The 12,041-nt window shown below is 45.9% G+C and overlaps 1 pseudogene; it reads left to right on the top strand.

The window, feature by feature from the left end:
• The first annotated feature begins 1,269 nt into the window (after positions 1 to 1,269).
• LOC132208836 (U2 spliceosomal RNA) lies at positions 1,270 to 1,444 on the top strand (annotated as a pseudogene).
• Positions 1,445 to 12,041: the final 10,597 nt, after the last annotated feature.

Genomic DNA, 12,041 nt, shown 5'->3' with positions numbered 1-12,041 from the left:
TGGCCCAGGCCTGGCCTATCTCCTGGACCTGCGCACTGTGGTCACCCGGGCTATCTTCCACTTCATTTGGGGGGGGTCGATGATGGACCGGGTCTGCAGGGACACCATGTGCAAAGACCTTGAAAATGGGGGAAAGGATGTACCGAACGCCACCCTCGCCCTGATGGCTACCTTTGTGTGCGGCTGCATCAAGCTGTGTGTAGATCCTCAGTACGCAAACACCAAGTGTCACTACTTACTGAGGTTCTACCTGTCCCCGGTGTTGTGAAGGACGGGCTTGGCCTCATTGCTGCGGAATGCTCTGAGTAGTTGGACTGTCCCGTACCATCTGTCCTTTGTGGAGAAATTTTTGAAGGGAAACACCTTTGACCACAAGGCCGTCAGGCACTGCTCAGCACGTAGTATCCTTGAGATACTTCAGCGAAAAGGAGAGGGTGGATCCCATCGTGTGGCTCTCCCCGCAGACTGCCGCAGTCGTTTGGCAGAATGCCTCATTGCCAGAACTTTCAAACAAGCACAAGGACATTGCTTGGCTGGTGGTGAGAGGGCCTCTGCCAGTGAGATCCTGTATGCATGCCCGGAATTTCTGCGCCACCGCACGCTGTCCTCGAGGCGGCCGCGGCGGGGGTCGGGGGGCGCGTGGTAACAAGACTGTCAATCACCTCCTTCTGGAGTGTCCCTCTGCGCAGAAGGTCTGGCGGGGGATGCAGTGGTAGTTGTCGAGGTTTGTCCCGAGCAGCTCCGAGATACGGGACTCCGTGCTCTACGGGCTGTTTCCCGGGACGCAGACCGAGACCAACATCAACTGTGCCTGGAGGACAATCAATGCGGTGAAAGACTCTCTTTGGTCTGCCCACAACTTGCTGGTCTTCCAGCTGAAAGAACTGACCCCGACCGCGTTTTGCAGACTGGCGCACTCCAAGGTTCAGAACTATGTGCTGAGGGACACACTAAATCTTGGGGCAGCTGCCGCCAAGGCACGGTGGGGAAAGACAACCGTATGAAACCCCTCGTCCAGAATAGAAACAAGGGCCCGATCTGATAACTGGGCCCAGCTGGCGCCTTCCCCAACTGGTCAGGGAGGCTAACGGGTACTGTGCGGGGAGACGACTGCCAGGGTATTTTTCTTTTTTTGTTTTGCTTTTGCTTTATTTTGTTTTTTTTTTCCTTTAGTTGGTGTACATACCCCCCGGGGCAACAAGGAGCAGCTTACATGATTGGGTAGGTGTATAAATATGTTTTATTTTTTGTACATCTTATGAATGAAGTATATTTTTTCAAATAAAAAAAATCTGTTCTTATCAGCTTTAATATCTGACATGTCCGTTACTTAAGGACCCTATGTTAAACTGATTTTTAGAGCAGGGATTGCAACAGGGGCTTGCTCCATCCTCTCCACGCATCATCCTGGTATTGCAGTGTTTCCAGGAATGGTGCAATCTCAGTAAACCAAGTTTAAAAAACAGCCTGATCAACACTTTAAGAAGGGTGTCTCGGCCTGAGACATCAGACTTCCTGTTCCTTCAGTTCTACTTGGCCTGTTATCTCAGATTCTCCACCATCTGCTCAACACTCTGGAACCATAGCAGCCCTTCAGCCCAACAAGTCCACACCAAACCTCAGAGCATCCCAGCCCAACCTGTCACCCACCTGAACTACCTCTCCCTAAACACTACAGGCAATTTAACATGGCTAATCCACCTAACCTGCACATCTTTGGACTGTGGGAGCACTTTGAGAAAACCCACAGACACAGGGAGAATGTTCAAACTCCACACAGGCAGTCAGTCACCCACGGCTGGAATCAAACACGTGTCCTGGTGCTGCCACCAAAGTGCTTTCTCTCAGTCCTCTCACCCAACTGCCTCCAACTATGCTTGTTCCAAGGTACCTGTTAATCTCTCCTTTTCTGCATGTTCAGCACTTGCTGTGAACGTTAGTGCCTCATCCCTGGTACATGCCGCATCTTCCCACCAACACCATCCCTGAAAATCCACACATGGCATCAGAAGTAAAAGAAAATAGCCTGCCAACACTACCTCATTACAAATAGCATTTCAGAATTTCAAAAAAAATGAAGCTATCGAAGTATTCACTCGTTTTGACTCCGATGACGATGACTTGAGATGTATTGAACTAGAGATTTTGGAAACACTGAGCCAGGAAACGATATGGTGTATACAAACGCACATTTTTCATTTGAGTACAACAGCAACCAATCAAACAAGTGTGCATGTGACTGCTTCATTTTTCACAAGTCAAGGCCTGTGAGTTTAATCAGATTACCACTTCTTACATTAGCCAGACCAAGAGATATTTTCAAATCGGCAAAGTGAGCCAGAAGTTAAATAAAAATGCTACATCAAGATGCAGAATTGCCTGTCCACAAAGTATATTCTTGCTGTCAGAACTCTACAAGTTTTTCAGCACCTGAGATGTGTTCTGCCACAGTATCTCTGCCTTTGCATGGCATTTTTGCACTTTGACGTCTCAACTAGAACCTAATGTCTCACGGTGCTCCTGTCTTGCCTGGTGTTTATCACAGGCATAAACCAGGCAGCTTAGCATTGTTATTACCAGCAGTCAGTCAAGGGCTGGTCAGCAGCTGTGTCAACAAACTCATGTTTCGACCAAATGGTCACGTCGCAAAGTCTCAGGGAAACAGTTCTCAGTCAGGGCAAGTGAGACAAGATTCAGTCAGGAGATCCTGACACAGCATGTCCAAGGAATCATTCAATATCAGCCATTTGGGGCAAACAGGATCAGGGGATCTGTATCACTACAGTACAGAGAGGTGGCCACACTCACCACTAATTACATTCTCAAAATGCTCCAGTAGATTTGTTGAGCCTGAATTATGATCATCAATCCAAGCTGGCCCTGTCTATTCCTGCCATGGGGGGTCAGTTTGATGAAATTCTCAAGGTGTTCGGGACGTTCAAGTCCATAGCTCCCTGAAATAGCAACACAAGTGGATAAGACGGTGAAGAATTTCACTTCCATGGTACACAGCTTCAGGATCTGGTCAACTTTGATATCTGGCTCATAAGTGAGATGAGGTTTTTTTTCCAAACACATCAAAGCATGCATTGTTCCTACGAGAACAACTGTGGTTCCATTCGTGCATTTTTTTTTTGTTTCAACCATGAAAAGGCCACAACTTTATCAAAAGTGAAAGTGACCATCAACCAGTTTGAACTGTCGGTTGTCAAATAAATTAAGACAGAGATAAACGTATTTGCAGGAGTTTTTTTATAAATTAATTTTTAAAAATTCATTCATGGGATCTTGATATCCCTGGATAAGAGTGGCAGTTTCCTTCCCTAAAAGACATAGGTTTTTCCAACAATGAAAACGGATTTACAGTCATCATTAGATTCTTATTTCAGATTTTTTTGTTTAAACTCAAATTCTACCATCTGGAATGGTGGGTTTCAAACCTAGGTCCCCAGACCGTTATCTCAGTCTCTGCGGAGTAATGGACAGAAGAATAAATAGAAAATAAACCAAGACATTGTGTGATATCTAGTGTATATGTATTCATCATGAGATCCATCACTGCTATGGACAACCGGTAAGGATCTGAGGAGACTGCATTTCCCCCAGACGGTCACAATGGTCACCAGGTTTCATAGCTGATTGGGAAAATGCAATCAGGGATTATAGTACAGGACACATCCCAATCTTTTGTTTCGACTTAAATCTTTCATTTTGTGGATAGAAATCAAAAAGGAAAGATTGCATTGTTTCCAATAAACAAATATCTATTAAAATTTGAAACAAGTCTGTGGAGAGCAATAGAATCTGTAATTGTAAAGGTGTACAGACATATTGACCAGGCATAACTAACAAATAAAGGGCCATCGAGATCAGCATAGAATTCCTACAGCGTGGAAAACGGCCATTCAGTCCATTGAGTCCACACAAACCCTCCAAAGAACATCCCACCCAGTCTCACACCCTACTCTGTCCTTGCATTTTGCACACGTGACACTATGAGCAATTTAGCACAGTCAATCTACACAATTTGCATATTTTTTGGACTGTGGAAGGAAACTGGAGCACCTGGAGGAAACCCACGCAGGCAGGGTATGGGTAAGACACTCTTCATAAGTTCAGTGTGGACTTGATGGGCTAAGTGGTCTGCTTCCACACCGGAAGGATCCTATGGTCTCCAGGAACAAGCCCAAAAAACATGGTTTGGATATAGCTTACAGCAGAATCAAAAACCAACTTAACAGTTACTCAGAAATTTGCTGCAAGTTAACCAGTCCTGATGAACCAGGAAATCCCTTTTCACACACCGTGCGGGTGGATAGTCTTTTGTCAGTGTGAATGTGTCGATGTGTCATGACAACGTGACTATTTCCAAGCTCCACCTTACAGATACACAATTGATATTAACATTTTATCCACAATACCAGTACCTTTAATTGAGCAGGGATCAGTAACATCAGTACAAACAGCCCAAAACCATGGTTCATTTGATAGTGAGAGTGACAGCAAAATCCTTCAACTGTGCTTCTTTGTGAACTCACTAGTGTGTTAACAGTTTGGATGACTAAGTGAATGCTTTCCCACATTTAGAGCAGGTGAATGGTCTCTCCCCAGTGTCACTGAGCTGGTGGAAGGACATTTCAGATGAATCTTCACAGATCATGTGCATTTCTCCCCACTGTGAGAGTTGCTTTTTCCTTCAGTGTTCAAAATCCTGAGGTAGTTGAGTTGTGATAAACAAAGTGACTGTCAGATCTGGATGTGTTCCTGTTTGAATTCTCCAACTGTAGACTAAGCTTTCAAACAGAAAGCGAGTGCAGTGAGCGAGGAACCAGAAGAACACACAGACTGTGAAACTGAGAAATCCTCTGGACATTTGTGGAGTGATACTTGGGGAATATGCTGGATTATCATTAGAACAAATTCATAAATAAATATCCTCCAGGTAAGGGATCCAGTCAGTGTTTGCACAAAACTCCTGAAAGAGAGGTGGGAGAGCCAGGGAGGAAGGACAGGTTTTGTATAGATCTGTAACTCAGTCTTTCAGAGGGATCGAAAGACTAAGAACAGTGCAGAAGTAAAATTGTGGAAATCTGAAATGAAAACAAAAATGCTTATTCAGAGTTGTACACCACGAAACAATCCCTTTGGTCCCAGTTGTCCATGCTGACCAGATATCCCGAATTAATCTAATCCCATTTGCAAGCATTTGACCTATATTCCTCAAAACATGCCCATCCAGATGCCTCTTAAATGTCATAATTGTCCCAGCTTCCACCAGTTCCTCTAGCAGGTCATTCTACACAGGCACCACCCACTTTCCCTTTTAGAAAAAAACTTTCCCTCACAGCTTAAACTGGCTACTCACCCTATGCCCACCATAATTTTATTAACTTCTATAAGGTCACCTCTCAGCCTTCAATGTTCCAGGGAAAACAGCCCCAGCGTATTCAGCCTCTCCCTGCAGCTCAAAATTTCCAACTCTTGCAACATCCTTGTAAATCTTTTCTGCACCCTGCCAAGTTTAACAGCATCATTCCGATAGCAGGGAGACCAGAACTGAACAGTATTCCAAAAGCAGCATAATCAATGTCTTGTTCAACCTATAGCATGACCTCCCAACTCCTACACTCAATGCACTGACCAATAAATGCCAGCACAGCAAATATCATCTTCACTACCTTCTGTACCTACAATCCACCTTCAAGGAACTGTGCACCCGCACCCCAAGGAGTCTCTGTTGCATAACAGTCCCCAGGGCCTCATCATTAACTGTTTAAGCCCTGCCCTAATTTTCATTACCATAATGCAATATCTCGCATTTATCCAAACTAAACTGATTTCTGGCACTCCTTGGCCCATCGACCCATCTGATTAAGTTCCCATTGTACTTGGAGGCAAACTTCTTTGCTGTTTACTACACCAACAATTTGCGTCATCTGCACACTTACTAACCATTCCTCCAATATTCATTCCACATGATTTGTATCAATGACAAAAAGCAGTGGACCTAGCACCGATCCTTGCAGCACACTGCTGTTCATAGTCCTCCAGACTGAAAAAATAGACACCCACCCCCAACCCCAACCATGATCTTGCCTCCTACTTTCATGCCAATTTTTTTTTCAAATAGCTAACTCTCCCTGGATTCCATTTGATCTAATCTTGCCAACCAGTCTGTCATGCGGAGCTTTGGTGAATGCCTTGCCGACGTCCATGTAGACAATGTCCACTGCTTTGCCTTCTTCATCACTTCTTCAAAAATCTCAGTCAAGTTAGTGAGACAGGAACCCCCACTCACAAAGCCATGTTGACTATCCCTAATGAGTCTTTGCTTCTCTAAACACATGCAAATCCAGTCCCTCAGAATCCCCTCCAGCAATTTACCCAACACTGACATCAGGCTCAACGGTCGATGGTCCTCCGGCTTTTCCTTAAAGAATGGCACCACATTAGCCACCCGGCCTTCTGGCACTTCACCAGTGTCTATCAGTGATGCAAATATCTCAGCAAGGGACCCAGCGGTAGTACATGTTCCAGGACATCAAAAGGGAAATGCCCTGAAGCCTCACCACCCTCTCTATTTGTGGTCAGGTGCCAGGGACCGATCCACCTTTATGCAGTTTAAGACGTACAGCACCTAGACCTCTGTAATATGGACACTTTTCACGACTCATTATTTATGTCTCCAAGCTCTCTAGCTTCCATATCCTTCTCTGCAGTCAATAGTCATGTGAAATATTTATTTACTATCTCAGCCTCTTGTCTTTTTTTAAAAGATGTCTTTCTCCTCTCATCTTACAGTGTCCCCTTGTCTTGAAATCGCCCAACCCTCGGGAAAAAAGCCCTTAATAGCAACATAATCTGTGCCCTCATGATTTTAAAAACCTCTGTAAGGTCACCCTTTAACCTCCTATGCCCCGGTGAGAAAAGTCCTAGCTTTGGCAGTCTATTTTAATACAACTTATTAACCACCCTGTCTACCTGTCTCCATAAACTTCAAAAGTAGTATGTACCTGAATCTCCGCATTACTCTGTTCCACAACACTATCCTGGGTGCAACCATCAATTGTGTACATCCTACACTTGTTCATTTTACCAAAATACAATATCTCACATTTATTCAAATTGAACTTCATCCTCTACTCCTCAACCCATTGAGCCAATTGATCAAGATCTTGCTGTCATCTTAGATAACCTTCACTAACCACTATAAACACCATTTCTAGCATCATCTGCAAACTTATTAATTTTGTCCCTTAAATTCTCTTCCAAATCATTTATGTTAACGAGAAACAAAGAAGTGGACCCTGTACCGATTGCTGTGGAACACAGCTGGTCACAGAACTCCACTCTGAAAAATCCTCCAGCACCACGGTCTCTCCTACAACTCAGCCAATTTTGCTTCCAATTAACAAGCTCTTTGTGAATCACATGATCTAACTTTACTCATCAGTCTACCATGTGGAACCCTGTCAAAGGCTTCACTCTCATTCCAGAGGTGCTGCAAATCTGACCCAATTCCCCTGCCATTTGTCCAACGCCCTCTTGATCATGCCTTAAAAGTTAATCCCAACTCTCTTTTGATCAGAACTGCTAAATCTGCATCCAGCTGCCATTCAGACTGTTCCAGATCCTGGGAACTTGCTGAGTCAAGTAATCTTCACATTTTCACCCTGCATTATTTGCCAATTATCTGAGTGTTGTATTCTGTGGTTACCAACGTTGACGCTGTTAATAATTTTTCTCTCTCTGCAAACTAATATCCTGGAAACAAATCTACAACTCAACAAAATCATTGCTAATTAGCCCCAAGGAGAATTATCTCAGCTTCTTCCAGCTCTCTCCAACCAGAAACCCATAATTTTAGTCTACTTATGGGATGTGGCCTTTGCTGCACAGACTAATATTGATTGCCCATTTTTATTTGATTTGGAGAAAGTGTTGTTGAACCACTTCCTGTAACTGCTGCACTCCATGTGCTGTGTACTCCACTGTGCTGTTTAAGACGATAACCTGCCCTGAGGCCTCACCACCCTCTCTATTGCAGGAATCATATCGCAAACCTCACCACCCTCCCTATCATGAGAATGACCCTCATGCCTCACTCCTTGCACTACTGCAGCCATCACCTCGAGCCTCACCACCCTCCACATTGCTGAAATCCCTCTCCAGCCTCACGACCTGCCTATCGTTGGAATCCCTCTCTAGCCTCAAAACTCTCACCATCTCTGTAGATTCCTCCAGTCTCACAAACCTCACCTCTAATCTCCTCCAGTTTCAAGGTGAGAGGGGAAAGTTTAAGGGGGATATGTGTGGTAAATTCTTTACACAGCAGGTGGAGTGTGCCTGGAACACATTGCCAGCGAAGGTGGTAGAGGTGGGCACGACCGCGTCATTTAAGATGTCTCTAGACAGATACACGAATGGGCAGGGAGCAGAGGGATACAGATCATTGGAAAATAGGTGACAGGTTCGGATAGAGGATCTGGATTGGCACAGGCTTAGAGGGCTGAAAGGCCTGTTCCTGTGCTGTAATTTTCTTCGTTCTTTGTTCAACACCCTCCTGTCTCTGTAAATTCCTCCAGCCCATATAAACTTCCTCAGCGCTGTAATTGTCTTCACCCTCACAAACCTCCCTTTGTTTGGCATCTAATCCAGCCTCACAATCCTCACCATTTCTGTAACCTCCTCCAACCTCACTTTTCCCGACTTTTGAAATCTTCTCCAGTCTCAGAAACCTTCCTGTCTCTAATATTCTCCAGCCTCACAAATCTCAATATGTCCCTTCCTCTAATACAGTCCTAATGATGATGCCCCATTTTTATTCCTCCACTTGATGGTGGCACTTGCAATTTCCTGGGATTCAAGCTCCAGAATTTCCTGGTAAACCACTTCATCTTTGTACCTCACTTTTCTCCAGAAAACACTGAGCAATCATGAGTCATTCATTCTAATATCTCATTTTCTGAAATGGCTTGAAATATTGCTGGGCATCTTTCTACGTGAACTGCCTCGGAGGTCTACAGTCCAGAAAAAGGCTTTGTGGCCCATCCAGCCTGTGCCAGTTAAAAACCACAACCTAACTATTCTAATCTAATTTTCCAGCACTTGGCCCTTAGACTTCTCTGCGTTGGCATCACAAGTGGGCATCTAAATATGCCTTAAACGCTATGAGGATCGCTGTGCCCACCACCCTCACAGACAGTGAGGTTCAGTGCCATTGTCACAGAATGATGACATCACAGACAGGAGCAGAGACGAGCTGAGTCTGTGCAAACCAAAGATCCCCCACACACTGTGAAGGACGGGAGGGTCCCTGATAGGGGGCGGAGGAGATTTAACAGAATGGTTTGTAGCGAGAGGGTTTTTAGTTGCATGGTTAGGGCTTTTTTTTTAAAACATTATTCTTTCATGTGACTTGGGCATTGCTGGTACATATTGAGAATATCCATCTCCAATAGATGAGCTCTCCTTCTCAACTTCTCCCCTTACCTGGGGTGTGGTAATCTTCAGGTTAAACCAGCCCGATGGTCAGGTAGGACTGCAGTGACTTTACCTTTGGCACAATGATGCCACTTTGCCTCGGTGGTGTAGAGGGGAACGTTGAATGTGGTGGATTGCACACCACTCTGACACAGTGCTTCATCTGGAGGATGTTCACTTTCGTTCACATTATCAGGGCTGCACTGATGCAGGGAAGTGGAAAATGTTTCAACACAAGCCGGATGAGTGCCTTATCGACAGCAAACAAACAGTCAGTCATTGGGGGATCAGGTGTTTGGGGAAACTGAGATTATTCTCCTTGTAACAAAGTATTTTGAGGGAACCTTTGACAGATGTTTACAAGAGATTTACATTACGATGATAAAACGTACACCCACTCATCAACTGACCAGACAAATGATTACAGGACATATATTGAAAGTTTAAGGGATGATCTATTGAGAGAATGGGGTGATTTAAAAGAGAAATTTTACGTGGCAAATGGGAAATGAGCAGGAACACAATACTCACATAATGCGAATATCCAGGTCCTGATGAATTGAGTAATTCTGTCAGAGTTTGGTGTTACAATTATTGAGATTCCCACCTGAAAGTCCACTTGTAATATACTGCAACGCAAATTCATAAAATCCATCAGTCAGTCCGGTTAGAAATTCACAACATCCCCTCCTCCTGGCCGAGGATAACTGTGCATTGTTCCTGCTACACATTATCCCTTGTGGGGTTCAGCAGTTGATTCAGGGGGAAATCTATTTGGGTTTCTAGGAGTGTCCACCTTGGGGCTTCATGTCACTAAACAGATCAGCAGGTCTTTGACACATGGCAAAGAATGCCCGAGAGTTATTGAGATGCAGGCAGCAGGATTCGCTTCCTTTTCTTTCCTTCTGTGCTGCTGCATTGCCACAATGAGATATTGGGCCGGAAAAGCTGGTGCAGCTTGATGGACAAGTTGTCTCGATTCTGAGCAATGGACAGTAAGCTTCTGGTCATTCGAAAGAATGCCCCTTAAAAAGATAGCAATTACATATGCGCCATGTTGCCCAGTGCTCCCAACAAAAAGAATGAGGGAGGATCTCATAAAAAAAGGGGATAACAGTCAGGTTCCACGAGGGTTGCAGTTTATGGAGAGATATTGATAATGGGCGACAAGTTGGCAAATGGAGTACAAATGTGGGAAAATGTGAAGTTGTTCATTTGAGGAGACAACCAAAGAATACAGTGTTATTTAAAAGGTAAAATCTGTGGAAAACTGTAACACAACGGGACTCAGGAATAATTGTGCAGGAAACACAAAGCGAGCACATAGTTGCAACAGGTAATCCGGGAGGGTAATGGGATGTTATCCCTTATGTCAAGGTGTTTGTAGTATAAGAGTTTGGAATACAAGTCTTAGGACAAATGTAAAAATTGCTGGCAAGACAACATCTGGAGGAATGCGAGCAGCTTTTTTGTTCCACTTATTCGAGCAAGTACATCACTTCACTGGAGGCATTTCAGAGAAGATGGACGAGCATGATCAGTGGTTTGGAGGGACTATCATTTAAGCTAAGACTAAACAGGCCTGGAATCTACTATTTAGATTATTGAAGATGGAGAGACGAGCTAATTAAAAATATAGGATTCTTAAGTGGGTTTACAGGATAAATGCTGAGGTGATATTTCCCATCGTGGGATCAGATTCCGGATCAGACAAACAATAGAGGGTTCTCTTTTGGAATCGTCAAGTTGAAGGCAACACAGGCATGGGTGAGGGGTTTCGGTCACAAATGAGCTGGAGTGAGGTGGAGAGAAGGAGCATTTTAGAGATTGAAATTTCTGACATGTGATTGAGAGGAGGGGAAGGGAGAGAGAGACGGGGGGAGGGGGAAGGGAGAGAGAGACGGGGGGAGGGGGAAGGGAGAGAGAGACGGGGGGAGGGGGAAGGGAGAGAGAGACGGGGGGAGGGGGAAGGGAGAGAGAGACGGGGGGAGGGGGAAGGGAGAGAGAGACGGGGGGAGGGGGAAGGGAGAGAGAGACGGGGGGAGGGGGAAGGGAGAGAGAGACGGGGGGAGGGGGAAGGGAGAGAGAGACGGGGGGAGGGGGAAGGGAGAGAGAGACGGGGGGAGGGGGAAGGGAGAGAGAGACGGGGGGAGGGGGAAGGGAGAGAGAGACGGGGGGAGGGGGAAGGGAGAGAGAGACGGGGGGAGGGGGAAGGGAGAGAGAGACGGGGGGAGGGGGAAGGGAGAGAGAGACGGGGGGAGGGGGAAGGGAGAGAGAGACGGGGGGAGGGGGAAGGGAGAGAGAGACGGGGGGAGGGGGAAGGGAGAGAGAGACGGGGGGAGGGGGAAGGGAGAGAGAGACGGGGGGAGGGGGAAGGGAGAGAGAGACGGGGGGAGGGGGAAGGGAGAGAGAGACGGGGGGAGGGGGAAGGGAGAGAGAGACGGGGGGAGGGGGAAGGGAGAGAGAGACGGGGGGAGGGGGAAGGGAGAGAGAGACGGGGGGAGGGGGAAGGGAGAGAGAGACGGGGGGAGGGGGAAGGGAGAGAGAGACGGGGGGAG

The sequence above is a fragment of the Stegostoma tigrinum genome, unplaced genomic scaffold, assembly GCF_030684315.1.
Source record: "Stegostoma tigrinum isolate sSteTig4 unplaced genomic scaffold, sSteTig4.hap1 scaffold_54, whole genome shotgun sequence".
Taxonomy (NCBI): Eukaryota; Metazoa; Chordata; class Chondrichthyes; order Orectolobiformes; family Stegostomatidae; genus Stegostoma; species Stegostoma tigrinum.
This window is presented reverse-complemented; position numbering and strand designations above follow the sequence as displayed.